This window comes from Schistocerca americana, chromosome 3 (assembly GCF_021461395.2).
Source record: "Schistocerca americana isolate TAMUIC-IGC-003095 chromosome 3, iqSchAmer2.1, whole genome shotgun sequence".
NCBI classification, from domain to species: Eukaryota; Metazoa; Arthropoda; class Insecta; order Orthoptera; family Acrididae; genus Schistocerca; species Schistocerca americana.
Window position 1 is genome coordinate 789,853,881 of NC_060121.1, and position 13,300 is coordinate 789,867,180.

The following is a 13,300-nucleotide window of genomic DNA, read 5'->3' on the forward strand; positions in this document are numbered from 1 at the left end:
AAAATGTTCCACCAAACCAAACCAAACGAAAACTAAAACTATGCTTTAAATATACTTTAGAACTGGAAAGTAAACACTCGTACGTCATCCACCAGTTAGGGGGATTTACAGTTTTCATGACTCCATCGTGGCGTAACACTTGCTAGTTACATAAGGCGTAATACAATGTAGAATTGAAATTTGATGTATGTCACACATGCACAATCACATTCACTCTCATTGACTCTCACCCTGACACAAAATATAAATATTAACTTTTAAACTTATTTTCATTATGAAAGAAAAACTATCGAATGTTTAGGATTTGAAAAGCATTATAAGATAAATCATGTGTGTGTGTGATGTCCTTAGGTTGGTTAGGTTTAACTAGTTCTAAGTTCTAGGGGACTAATGACCTGAGAAGTTGAGTCTCATAGTGCTCAGAGCCTTTTGAACCATTTGTACGGCAGAGCATGCAAGCCGCCATTTCTGGAAATTACAGTCGTAAACTTTGTATGTTCTTTTCTTTAAAGAACGTCTTCTAAACATTAATGATTTACTGTCTTAAAGTTCAAGCATCGTCATTGTATTATACGAGATTTTAGTGGCTGAAGAAATTATTTAAATTGCTTAAAGTTTTTAGCCGGCCGATGTGGCTGTGCGGTTCTAGGCGCTTCAGTCTGGAACCGCGTGACCGCTACGGTCGCTGGTTCGAATCCTGCCTCGGGCATGGATGCGTATGATGTCCTTAGGTTAGTTAGGTTTAAGTAGTTCTAAGTTCTAGGGGACTGATGACCACAGCAGTTAAGTCCTATAGTGCTCAGAGCCATTTGAACCATTTAAAGTTTTTAATTGTGAGTTCAGTAATTGCTTTTGGTTGTCGTTGTCTAAATTAAACTCATTCTGATCAAAATTATTATTTCCTATCGTCCACTGCGATCGTACTGTATTGTAATAGGAAAGGTTAAAGCTGTGTCTAGACCCTCGGTTTTTCGATATTTCAGTAAATTTGCTCAAATTATTATGGATTTTTATTAAAGCCCAGCATCTTACCAGTGCACTACCCACCTGCCCACCATTTCAACTTGATCCCGCGTAAACTCCCATTTAGTCTCCTATCACGTCATCAGACTAGCATTCAGTATGCTCTTTCCTTGTACCCGCTCTCCTCTGCATTTGACAATTGAATTCTCAATGCATTCTTAATGTTGCCGTTTTTGCTTTTAATTTCAAGGAATGTTTTTTACAAGCTGAATCAGTCCATGCGACGACCCTTTTTTTGTTTTTTCAAATCTTTCTTGCAGCCGTTGAACCTGGTTTCCCTGCACTTCCTACTTACTTCTTTCCTAAGTGACATATAAACGGTGTACCAAAAACACACCGACAACGCTTAGTATGTTCAGCAAGAATGCACAATGATCGGTTTTCAAGTAGGAACCCATAACCAGAAAGGCACAGCTTGGGCGCTAGAGAGCGTCGCAGTCTGAGATGTGTGTGCGTTCCACATTACGTCAATAAACCCAACAAGAGTAACACATCTGACTGTCAACGTTACAAACGGGCTTCGAACTGCGTGCCTCCTACGGCAATGCACAGCCCACATTGGCACTGCTGAGTCTCTCGCACATAATGGAATACGTGCGGTTGTCTTTGAAGTATTTCAGTCACGTCGTGGATTCGAGCATTATGTCGTCCACTCACGTAACAAGTGTGCCATTCACCATACTCTTCATACCAAACCACCCCACAGGAAACAGACGATAGGTGTAAGATTGACAGTGATGGCCAAGGAACTGCTCCATCCCCACCAGATCATAAACTGGTATATGCCATGTTGAGGTAATTCCACATATCTACATCAAAGTGTGCCAGGGCCCTTTCGTGCTGCAGCCACATTTCCATCCGATCATTTAGTGTCACTGCATTCAATAGGGAAGGCAAAAAATCTCTAATAAAAGCGACAGTTGTAACTTACCTGCAACAATGTAACATATATTCAATAAATAAGCCCATGTTCGTCTGTGAAAATGGACACGATAAGCAACCTGAGGTATCAGTAATCGGAATCTAACTTGCATAATACTGTGTGCGTGTTGCATGAGTGTCAGTTTCACTGTCATTTAAGCCCTCAACAGATCGTTACATGAAAAACTTAAAACTAACATTTGGATAGGCTATCTGTCTATGCATTTGAATATGAAAAACTACAGGAACAAATGAACCTGTAACAGTGAATACCTAAGCTATATGACTGCGTTTTTGAACAAAAATTTACAAGTGATACAGAACCTGGTTCGTGTAACGAAATTTACTGGATTAGAGAACATGACATGTTGTGGTGTGTTAGTGTCTCTGCTTTGACCCTACGTTTTGCACTCACCTCTCCCGATGACTGCCTTTTTCCATGTGGTTTGCAGCAATTCGCAGCAGAATGTAGCAGCAACGGCTAAAGCTTGCTGCTGCTAAGAATGAATTTAATAAAAAGGAATTCGTTTGGGTCCCTGTTAACCAGTAAATAACTTGTAAGAAGGGATTTCAAAAATTAAGTCTATTTAAAAACTTCAGAAATCTCATGACCAATAATAGGCAATGACAATTACACAAGTATCAATAATGGCAGAGTGCCAGATTAACAAATTATTTCAATTTCAAAGTTACATTAACGTTTAATAGCCACAGCATATTATTTAGATGTGTAGAATAAATATTATCATTTGGAGGATAAGGAGGCTTCTTTAACTGACAAGCAAAACATGGGATTATTGCGAACTCGGTCTAACAATCACGAGGCTAACCCTGCGATTGCTTTTGCGCTACGCTTGCGAATTTTACCCTGAATTCCGTCTAAATCTCTTCTGGCTATACAAATTAAATCGGGCCTTGAGTGTGGTAAGTTCTGACATCACCGACTTGAGGGCAACGTGACACATCTTCTGTCTCCGAGCTCTCGACCGACATTACTACCTCCACTCTCGCAGACGGACCTCGGCTCGCAACAATGCTTGGAATCGTGCTCTCATGTCTCGCCTTCAGATTGTTATTATCGATACCTGAGTGCTTACACAATGTAAAGAATAGCGTTAAGTTGGCTATATTGTTTCCAGTGTAATGGAGAGTTCTGACATACACCTTACACAGTTGAAGACATGGAAGTTTGGATATGGCCGTGGGTCCTGGTGTGATCGTCACATTGTAAGGCGACAGCTCGCGATAAGCGGGAAATCCATGTGTGAGTCCCGGCCTGGCACAAATTTTCACTGTCGTTATTTCATCATACAGCTGATGTGGTCCATATTCGCAACAGTGAATACGTTTGATGTATCTCTAACAAATAACTGAGGTACAGCGGTCCTGTTAGGCTGTTTGGCAGTAGATATAGCCCAGTGATATGGTCACCAATTATTCTGGGCCAGATGTTAATACAGACCCAGTGTTGTTGATTTTGAATCGTTCTTGCACGCGGATTTTCTTCCGCCCAAACATGCAGGTTGTGCAAGTTCAATGAGTGCAATGTCAATTTCAAACGTTAAATAAAGAGGAGAGAGCCGATAGAGTACTGTGAAGTCCTCTACGCGGGTGAAGGTTCGCCTGATGTGATAGAAGAAGAAACTGTAGGCGATATAAAAGAAATAGGGGACTCAGTATGAACCAGAATTCAAAAGAGCTTTGGAAGACACAGGATGAAAATCTTAACATTCCACCAGGATTTCTACAATCTTTCGGGGAAGTGGAAACAAAATGACTATTCACGTTGTTGTGTAGAAAGTATGAATCTAGAGATATACCACAGGACTTTCCGAAAAATATCATCCACACAATTCCGAAAACTGCAAGAGCTGACAAGTCCGCGAATTATCACCCAATAAACTTAACAGCTCGTGCATCCAGGTTGCTAACAAGAATAATATAAATAAGAATGGAAATGAAAATTGAGGATCTGTTAGATGGCGATTAGCTTGGCTTCAGGAAAGGTAAAGACACCAGAGCAGCAGTTCTGACGTTGCGGTTGATACTGGAAGCAGGACTAAAGAAAAATAAAGACAGGATTTTTCGGCCTGGAAAAAGCTTTCGACAATGTAAAATGGTGCAAGATGTTCGAAATTTTGTGGAAAAAGTGGTAATGTGCAGCAAGAGACACGTATTGTACAATATGTACAAGAACCAAGAGGGAATAATAAGAGTGGAAGACCAAGAGCGAAGTGCTCGGATTAAAAAAATGTGTAAGACACCGTTGTAGTCTGTCGCCCTACTGTTCAATCTATACATCGAAGAAGCAATGATGGAAATTAAAGAAAGGTTCAAGATTGTGTTTAAAATTCAGGGTGAAAGAATATCAGTGATAAGATTCGCTGATGACATTGCTGTCCTGAGTGGAGGTGAAGAAGAATTACAGGATCTTCTGAATGGAATGAATAGTCTAATTCGTACAGAATATAGACTGTGAGTAAATAGAAGAGAGACGAAAGTAATGAGAAGTAGCAGAAATGAGAACTGCGAAAAACTTAACATCAGAATCGATTGACAAGACGAAGATGTATTTAAAGAATTCTGCTACCTAGGCAGCAAAATAACCAGTGTAAGTAGGCTGTTTAGGTTTTTATGTTGGTAACGCCACGCAGCGCTCTATATGAAAATCACTGACTGTGATGTGTGAAGGCTGTGGTTGGTTTGCATTGTTGGAGTACATGCTATTGTAGTGTTGGGCTGTTGGCTGTTAACAGCGCGTAGCGTCGCGCGGTTGGAGGTGAGCCGCCAGCAGTGGTAGATGTGGGGAGAGATGACGGATTTTTGAGAGCGGATGATCTAGACGTGCGTCCATCACAGTCAGTAAATTTGTAAGACTGGATGTCATGAACTGATATATATATATATATATATATATATATATATATATATATATATATATATAATGATTTTTGAACGCTATTAAGGTAAATACGTTGTTTGTTCTCTATCAAAATCTTTCATTTGCTAACTATGGCTATCAATAGTTAGTGCCTTCAGTAGTTTGAATCTTTTATTTAGCTGGCTGTAGTGTCGCTCGCTGTATTGCAGTAGTTCGAGTAACGAAGATTTTTGTGACGTAAGTGATTTCTGAAAGGTATAGGTTAATGTTAGTCAAGGCCATTCTTTTGTAGGTATTATTTAAAGTCAGATTGTGTTGCGCAAAAAATTTTGTGTGTCAGTTTAGTGTTGATCAGAATAGGTAAAGAGCGAAATGTCTCAGTACTTTCAGTTCTGCTCAGCTGTTTGAAAATCAAATAATGTAAGAGGTTTATCAGCACAGTAATTCATAAATTTTTCTAAGGGGACGTTTCACCAGTTACGGTGGACACCAAGAGCAGACTAGTAGTGGCAAAAGTGGCCTTCCTGACCAAGAGAATTCTACTAATATTAAACACAGGCCTTAATTTGAGGATGAAATTTCTGAGAATGTACTTTTGGAGTACGGCATTGTATGGGAGTGGAAGATGGACTGTGGGAAAACCGGAACGCAAGAGAATCGAAGCATTTGTGATGTGGTGCTACAGACGAATGTTGAAAATTGTACACAGATGGCTCTTTTTGGTGGTCTTCGCTGTCGTAAATTTCTATTTTTCACTCATCATTGATATTATTCATTTATTTAACCTGATTTGATTAGAGACAACAGGTCCTCTGTTACATCGGCCCGGGGTTTTGCGCACATTTTTAACATCATGTTTTCCTTAGAATTAACAATTTTAACGTCACAAATAGTTATTATTATTATTACTATTATTATATTATTTGACTGTTTGAAGTTGCAATGAGAGTAAATATTGTTATGAACTAATTAAGTTAAACCTGGCAGTAGGTACTTGCACTGCTGCAGCTGCTGCTACTAATAGTGATAGTAATAATAATAATAACGACAATAGCAACAGTAATCATGCTGGCATATGTAAAAAGACTTTATAGATGTACAAGATAGAAGTTTCCTGATAAAGCTTGTTCTGGGAAAAGGAAATTTAATGAGACTGCACCAACCAAAAACACTGGGAAAACAGGTGATCTGGTGGGGAAGAAGGATGTACGAGGGAAACGAGTGGGTACAGGGAAATGGTAATCGTTATGATTACTTTAGTAGGTAAGTCATTAGCTATTTTATAAAGTAGGAAAAGTTACTCATTTCTCTAATATATAGCGGAAAGTTATTTCAGAGTCAGGTTCCTACTACTGAGATGGACTTCGAGAAAGTGGCAGAACGATGGAGTGGTGACAGAAAGAATGTGCTCTGATGGAAACGGGTGGTTCTGCCATGTTGTTTATAGAAGGGCGTTAAAATCGAGGAAAGATATGAGGGACAGCGTTCATTGATAAGACAGTAGAGAATACAGAGTGTATGGAACTCCCTGCGCTTGTCTACATGCAGCCAGAATAGCTGTGCCTGTGATGGTAAAAATATGATCAATGAGTTGAGCATTACCGATAGAATGAATGCAGACACTCAGCCAGACCAGGTGCCGTGAGTTCTGCTCAGAAAGGTCTTGTGAGGCGACATGGCTGTGATCAGTAACATCATCTTTGCTTTCAACATCATCGAAATTTGTTTTAACTTCTCTATATGCTGACTGAGTTCTTCCAATAAACTTGTTTTTTTTCGATTTCTTCACTTTTTTGATGCACCCATTTCGTCTTAGGTACCCTGCATTTCCAGTTTATTTCATTCCTCAGCGACTTGTATTTCTGTACTCCTGAACCTCCCTGACTATTTTTGTATTCCTTCTGTCATCGATCAACTGAAATATTTCTTCTGTTACATATGGTTACTTCGCAGTTACCGTCTTTGCACCTATGCTTGTCTTTAGTTTTCGAGAGTGCCCTCTATAGATATGTCCATTCCTCTTTAACTGACTGCCTACTGAGCTATTACTTGTTGCAGTAACCATATCCTTCCCCCACAACCACATTCCAGTCTACCATGAATTACCTGTTCAATATCGTCATATACTTACTCTATCTCTTGATTTTCTGCTTGCGACGGCGACATATAATGCTGAACTATCGTTGTCGGTGTTGGTTAGCTGTCGAATCTGATAGTTCACAGTAACACACTGTCTGCCCTACATTCCTATTAATAACGAATCCTACTCCCGTGACACCATTTTCTGCCGCTGTTGATATTGCCTTAAATTCATCTGACCGGAAATGATTCCCATTATATCTAGATTGGGCTTTTTAACTTGTCTTTTAGGCTTTCTTAGCTTCCCTATTACATTCAAACTTCCAACATTCTACGCTCCGTCTCGTCCCCGTCTAAGAGAATCAAATTTCTACGCCACAGAACCAAAACCAAGACGTCTTACAGGAAGAGAAAAGATTTTGCTAACATATAGAGGAAATTCAGAACTTCGTCTAAAACGAGACCGATTTTAACCGCTCCCGCAGGGATAAGTAAGAAGGTTAATTATACCAACTCCGCCCCAAGGAAAGAACTACATCTCCAAAGCAAAACGAAAATGTCTACCAAGGAAGGCTAACAAATTTCTAAGAAGCAGCTGCTTCGTTAATTAATGTTTTACGACTTCATGGAAGACAGTGAAACTAGAGCTATCCCCAAGAGAGGAAAGGACCTGACGTTACCCAGCAACGACAGACTGATCAGCCTGCTTTCAGCCCCTTGGAAAATGCGAAGAAGTCTCTGTTGATTGATTGTGGACGCGAGATAGCGGCTGGTCAAATATTTAACAAGGCAAATCGCCAAACAGCCGTGCGATTTGAGAAGTTATTTTATTTTGATTACCCGTTTCGGTTATTTTAGTACTCCACCTTCAGGCTCCAAATGGATCTCATGAAGTACATATGGGGCCCAAGAATGGCATATTGAATTGCAGAAAGTGGTTGACAAATTACAATAAAATAACTTCTCAACTAGCACAACTGTTTGTCTATTTTGCTTGTGAAATACGAGAAAGAGTGCTATTACAAACAATTAAGAGACGCATAAAAGAACGAAGCATCATCAGGATGGAGCAGTTCGGATTCCAAGGCCATAACTACAACGTTTACAAATTATCGAAGATATACAAATAAACTTGAACACTCTCAACTCCACCATATGAGTACTATTACATGTAGAAAGAAGCATACGATAAAATTTGAAGACAGAGTCTGGTAGTAACATTACGCTGCCAGATCCCTAACATTAACATTAACATTAAAGGGGGCTATTAATAAAAGCAACAAACTGGAGGGATGGATTCGTGACTGTAAATAGAGGGAAGAAAGGCCCTATGAACATATATAACATATATCCGGAAACGCATCGTTGCCGCGGCAGACGGCGCTGAAGAATGAAAGTTCCTCTGACCATGTGCAGTGTGTTCCTTGTGTGCTGCAGGCTGTATAACTAACGCAGTGTACCGAAAGTAGCAGCGTGATGGAGTCTTCACGTTGGGAACAAGCCTAGATGGTCTTTGTGTACGACCAAGCAGAAGGCTGGTTCATATGGCTCTGAACACTATGGGACTTAACTTCTGAGGTCATCAGTCCCCTAGAACCACTTAAACCTAACTAACCTAAGGACATCACACATATCCATGCCCGAGGCAGGATTCGAACCTGCGGCCGTAGGAGCAGCGCGGTTCCGGACTGAAGCGCCTAGAACCGCTCGACCACACCGGCCGGCCTCCAAGCAGATGGAAACAGTCGAGAGGCTGCACAGTTACACCAAAACAAATACCCTCACAGACAACAACCACATCACACAACACTGAAAGCTTCTTTTTTGGTCGTTTCAGACGGACGAACGTGCAAAGAGGCGGCGGGCGGTGCGCACACCAGATTTTGAGGACAGAGTTTTACAGGTTATTGAGAGGAAGCTCCAGGCAAGCGGCCAGCCAGCATGGCGTAATCCAATGTACGATTATGTGTATCTTGTATGACAACTGCTACTACCCCTATCACCTGCAGTCCCATGGAGGACGCTTTGATCGTGTGTTGTGACGTGGATGCGATGCAGCTCTGTACTGTGCTCCGGAACAATATGATATCGTTGCACCTACACCGTCCATTTCCGGACACATGTTCATTGGACCTTTTTTCCTCCATTTGCATCAGGAATTCATCCCTGCAGTGTGTCGGATTTATTAATGTTCTTCTATATACTACATAAAAACCATCTGCAGATTTCTACAGGACAGGAAACTTCTTACACAAATCGAAGACAAAAGCTCAGACATCAAAACCACGACGATGGCAACACCGCAGGACCTGCGGCATCGACTCTATATATTAACATACACAAACCGAAAAAACTCGCAACACCGAAAAAACTTAATGTGGATGAATGAAATTTCTGGAATATGTTTCCTAGGTCAAATATTTAAGTGATTTGCATTGCAAGATCACAGGTTAATGTAAGCGCGAGATAAGCCTCAGCAAATGTGGAACGCTGGTGCATTAGTAATCGGTGTAACCGTCAGAATGTTGAATGGAAGTACGCGAACGTGCGTACACTGTGTTTTCCAGGTGCCGGATATCAATTTGTGGGACAGAGTTCCATGCCTGTTGCACTTGGTAGGTCAACACAGGGACGCTTAATGCTGTTTGCGGATGACGCTGAAGCTGTCGTCCGATGGTGCCCCAAATGTGCTCAGTTCGAGACGGATCTGGTGGTCGACCAGGCCACGGCAATTTGTCGACACTCTGTGCAGCATTTTGACCTGCAACAGCTGTATGTAGGAAAACACCCGCTGTAATGCTGTTCGCTACAGTCTGGAACCGCGCGACTGCTGCTGTCGAAGGTTCGAATCCTGCTTCGGGCATGGATGTGAGTGATGTCCTTAGGTTAGTTAGGTTCTAAGTTCTAAGTTCTAGGGGACTGATGACCTCAGAAGTTAAGTCCCATAGTGCTGAGAGCCATTTTTTGTAATGCTGTTCATGAACGGCAGCACAACAGGTCGAGTCACCAGATGGACATAGAAATTTGCAGTCAAGGTGCTTGGAATAGCCGTGAGACTGGTGCACGAGGCTGCTCAAGCTGGTTTACGGAATCGTACCCCACACCATAACTCCAGGTGTAAGTCCAGTGTGACCAGCGCTTACAGGTTGGTTGCAGGTCCTCAACTGGGCTCCTTCTAACCAGCACACAGCCATCATCGGCACCAAGGAAGAGCCAGCTTTCATCAGAAAACGTAACAGATCTACACTCTGCTTTCCAATGAGCTCTCGCTAGACACCACAGAAGTAGCAAATGGTGGTTGTTTGGAGCCAGTGGACTAGACTCTACAGGGAGTGTGGCTCTTCGCTGTCCTCGATTTTTCCTTGATTTCGGGCGGTTTGATGTGGCACTGTGGTGCCAACTGATGCTCATATTGCTACTGCAGCTGTAGCACGATGCACCAGACACATAGGCGGAACACGATGGTCTTCCCTCCTGGTAGTGCCACATGGCCGTCCGGTCTTTTACGAGCGTACCTTCTCGTGACCACCGCTGCCATCAATCACGTTCAGTGGCTACATTCCTACCAAGTCCTACTGCATTATCGCAAAAGAACCGGCCATCTTCTCTTAGCGCTATTCCACAGCCTCATTCAAACGCAGTGAGGTGTTAATAGTGGCGTCTTTATCACCGTAAAGGCATTCTTCCCTAACATCATCTGACCCAAGTCCATTCTCCGAAGTCACTGACGCTCACTGCCGCTACAGCGTGTATTTGAAGCAAACCTGATATGTATCCTCATACAGGCGCTACAAGGGTCACTCTTATGCGACTGGCGCGAAATCTGAACAGACATCGTCTTTAATTTGTAGAAACACACCTACCAACTTTCGTTTCTGTCACACAACTCCCCCTTGGTATTGAAAATTTTTCCATCAATGTACATGTCAACGACGTGTCAAAGATTCCCCACGCTAGCTCTAGCGTATATGCCGAGAGGAAGAAACATTCCACAAGCAATCACGAGAAGAAAAAAAAAATTATTTGAGTCATCAGTCTTCTGACTGGTTTGATGTGGTCCGCCACGAATTCCTCTCCTGTGCCAACCTCTTCATCTCAGAGTAACACTTGTAACCTAGGTCCTCAAATTATTTGCTGGATGTATTCCAATCTCTGTCTTCCTCTACAGTTTTTGTCCTCTATAACTTACTCTAGTACCATGCAAGTCATTTCGTCTTAACAGATGTCCAGTCATCCTGTCCCTTCTTCTTCTCAGCGTTTTCCACATACTCCGTTCCCCTCCGGTTGTGTGCAGAACCTCCCCATTCCTTACCTTATCAGTCCACCTACTTTTCAACATTCGTCTGTAGCACCACATCTCATATGCTTCTATTCTCTTCTGTTCCGATTTTTCTCGCAGCCCATCTTTCACTGCCATACAATGCTGTCCTCCAAACGTACATTCTCGGAAATTTTTTCCTCAAATTAAGGCCTGTGTTTGATTCTAGTAGACTACTGTAGGCCAGGAATTCCATTGCTTTTAAGTCCTCCTTGCTCTGTCCGTCTTGGGTTATTTTGTTGACTAGGTAGCAGGATTCTTTAACTTCACCTTCTTCGTGACCATCAGTCCTGACGTTAAGTTCTCGATGCTCTCATTTCTACTACATCTCATTACTTTCGCGTTTCCTCGATTTACTCTCAGTACGTATTATCCTATGAGGGCAGAACCATGTGTGGAAATTAACCAAATCCTTATCGTCCCAGCTAAGAAAGTAAAGATCCTCTTTACAGAAAAGAGATCAATACTCAGGACAAAGTTGGAAATCCGAAAAAACCAAAGGATAACTAACTGATAACCTCAGCTGCCGATAGGTGTTGTTGATATACATCGATGTGGACAGCTGAAAATGTGTGCCCCGACCGGGACTCGAACCCGGGATCTCCTACTTACATGGCAGACGCTATATCCATCTGAGCCACCGAAGAAACAGATGAATAGCGCGGCTGCAGGGACTTATCCCTTGGACGCTTCCCGTGAGACTCACATTCCCAACTGTCCACAATTCTATATATGTATTGTACCTTATAGACATTTGCCCACCCACTCATTACTCGCGCACATCATTCCAGGAAAAAGCTGCACGGTCATCAACAGTAACTGTTCTTTCGAGAACAAGTCACTGTCTTCGTATGTGTAACCAAAGGATGCCATGGTGTAATAACGTCAAATATCTATGGATTGTACTTACACACACGACACAAGATCAGCAACGAAAGCAAAATTTGACTAAGATGATCGAAACACTGATAACTTTCTTCATCAGTATGGTCTTGAGCGCTGTCACGAAGCTAAAGTTTTGCATAGTTACAACACAGCCAACAGTTGTACATGAGACGACTTCATGGGGAACGAACTGTATCTCCATCCTCAGAAAATTACATCCTCTACAGAACAAATGCATAATGTGATGTCTAGGAGGACACATATGAATGGTGTCCACTGAGAACTAGGACAGAAATATCTCAACGAAAAGATTAGAGAAAAGGCAAAGAATTTTCAACAAAGTAGCCGCAAGCAGAGACGTTGTACATTAGCTGTGAAAAGTAGGAAGAGCCAGGCCACTGAGAACCAAGAGCAGTTATTGGAGACTCCAAGTTAAAATTACTAAACAACTATTAAAAGAACTAGATAGCATAAATGGTACTATTCACCAAAGAGAACAGATTGCTGCTGGCAAACCTTTCGGGGTATGAGGTCGTGATCCAGAGGCTGGAGTTACACGTGATAAACAGAGACGATCTTTGTCAAATATAAAATTTAACTGTCGATTGTCGTCTTGTCAGAGACAGAAATCTGTTTAGCGGTTTTGCAGAGCTACTATCCATATGTCGCTATGTTTCATGGTTCCTTGTGTCCTATTAACATTATCTCTATGTTTATATATTTCAATGGCTTCTATACATAGCCGTGTGTAATACTTCGTGGTCGCAGGTAAAAAATTTGTTTCAGAAAACTTTGGTTCGTGACTTTCTCGTTGAAGGACATGCTCTGCTACAGCCGATTTGTTTATTTTCCCTAGTCAACATAGAGTTTCGTGTTCCTTTAGTCGTGTAGTCAAGCTTCTCTTGGTTGTTTCAATATAAACTTTACAAACATACGCAGAATTTTGTATACTCCACATGCTGGCAGAGGAGGGTATTTATCCTTCACAGATCGGAGTGCTTGACCGATGAGCAACGCCTCTGAAGATGTACAGCGCAGTTCTGGGCGAAACGTTAGGAACAGAAGAGTTTCGTGGACCACGACCTTTGGCCCGAAGGTTTATCAGTAGGAATGTCATCCGGTCTTGAAAGTCTTCATCCTATAAACAAGAGAGTTCCACCAAACCAGAAGACGAAAGGCCCAAATAGTGTGCC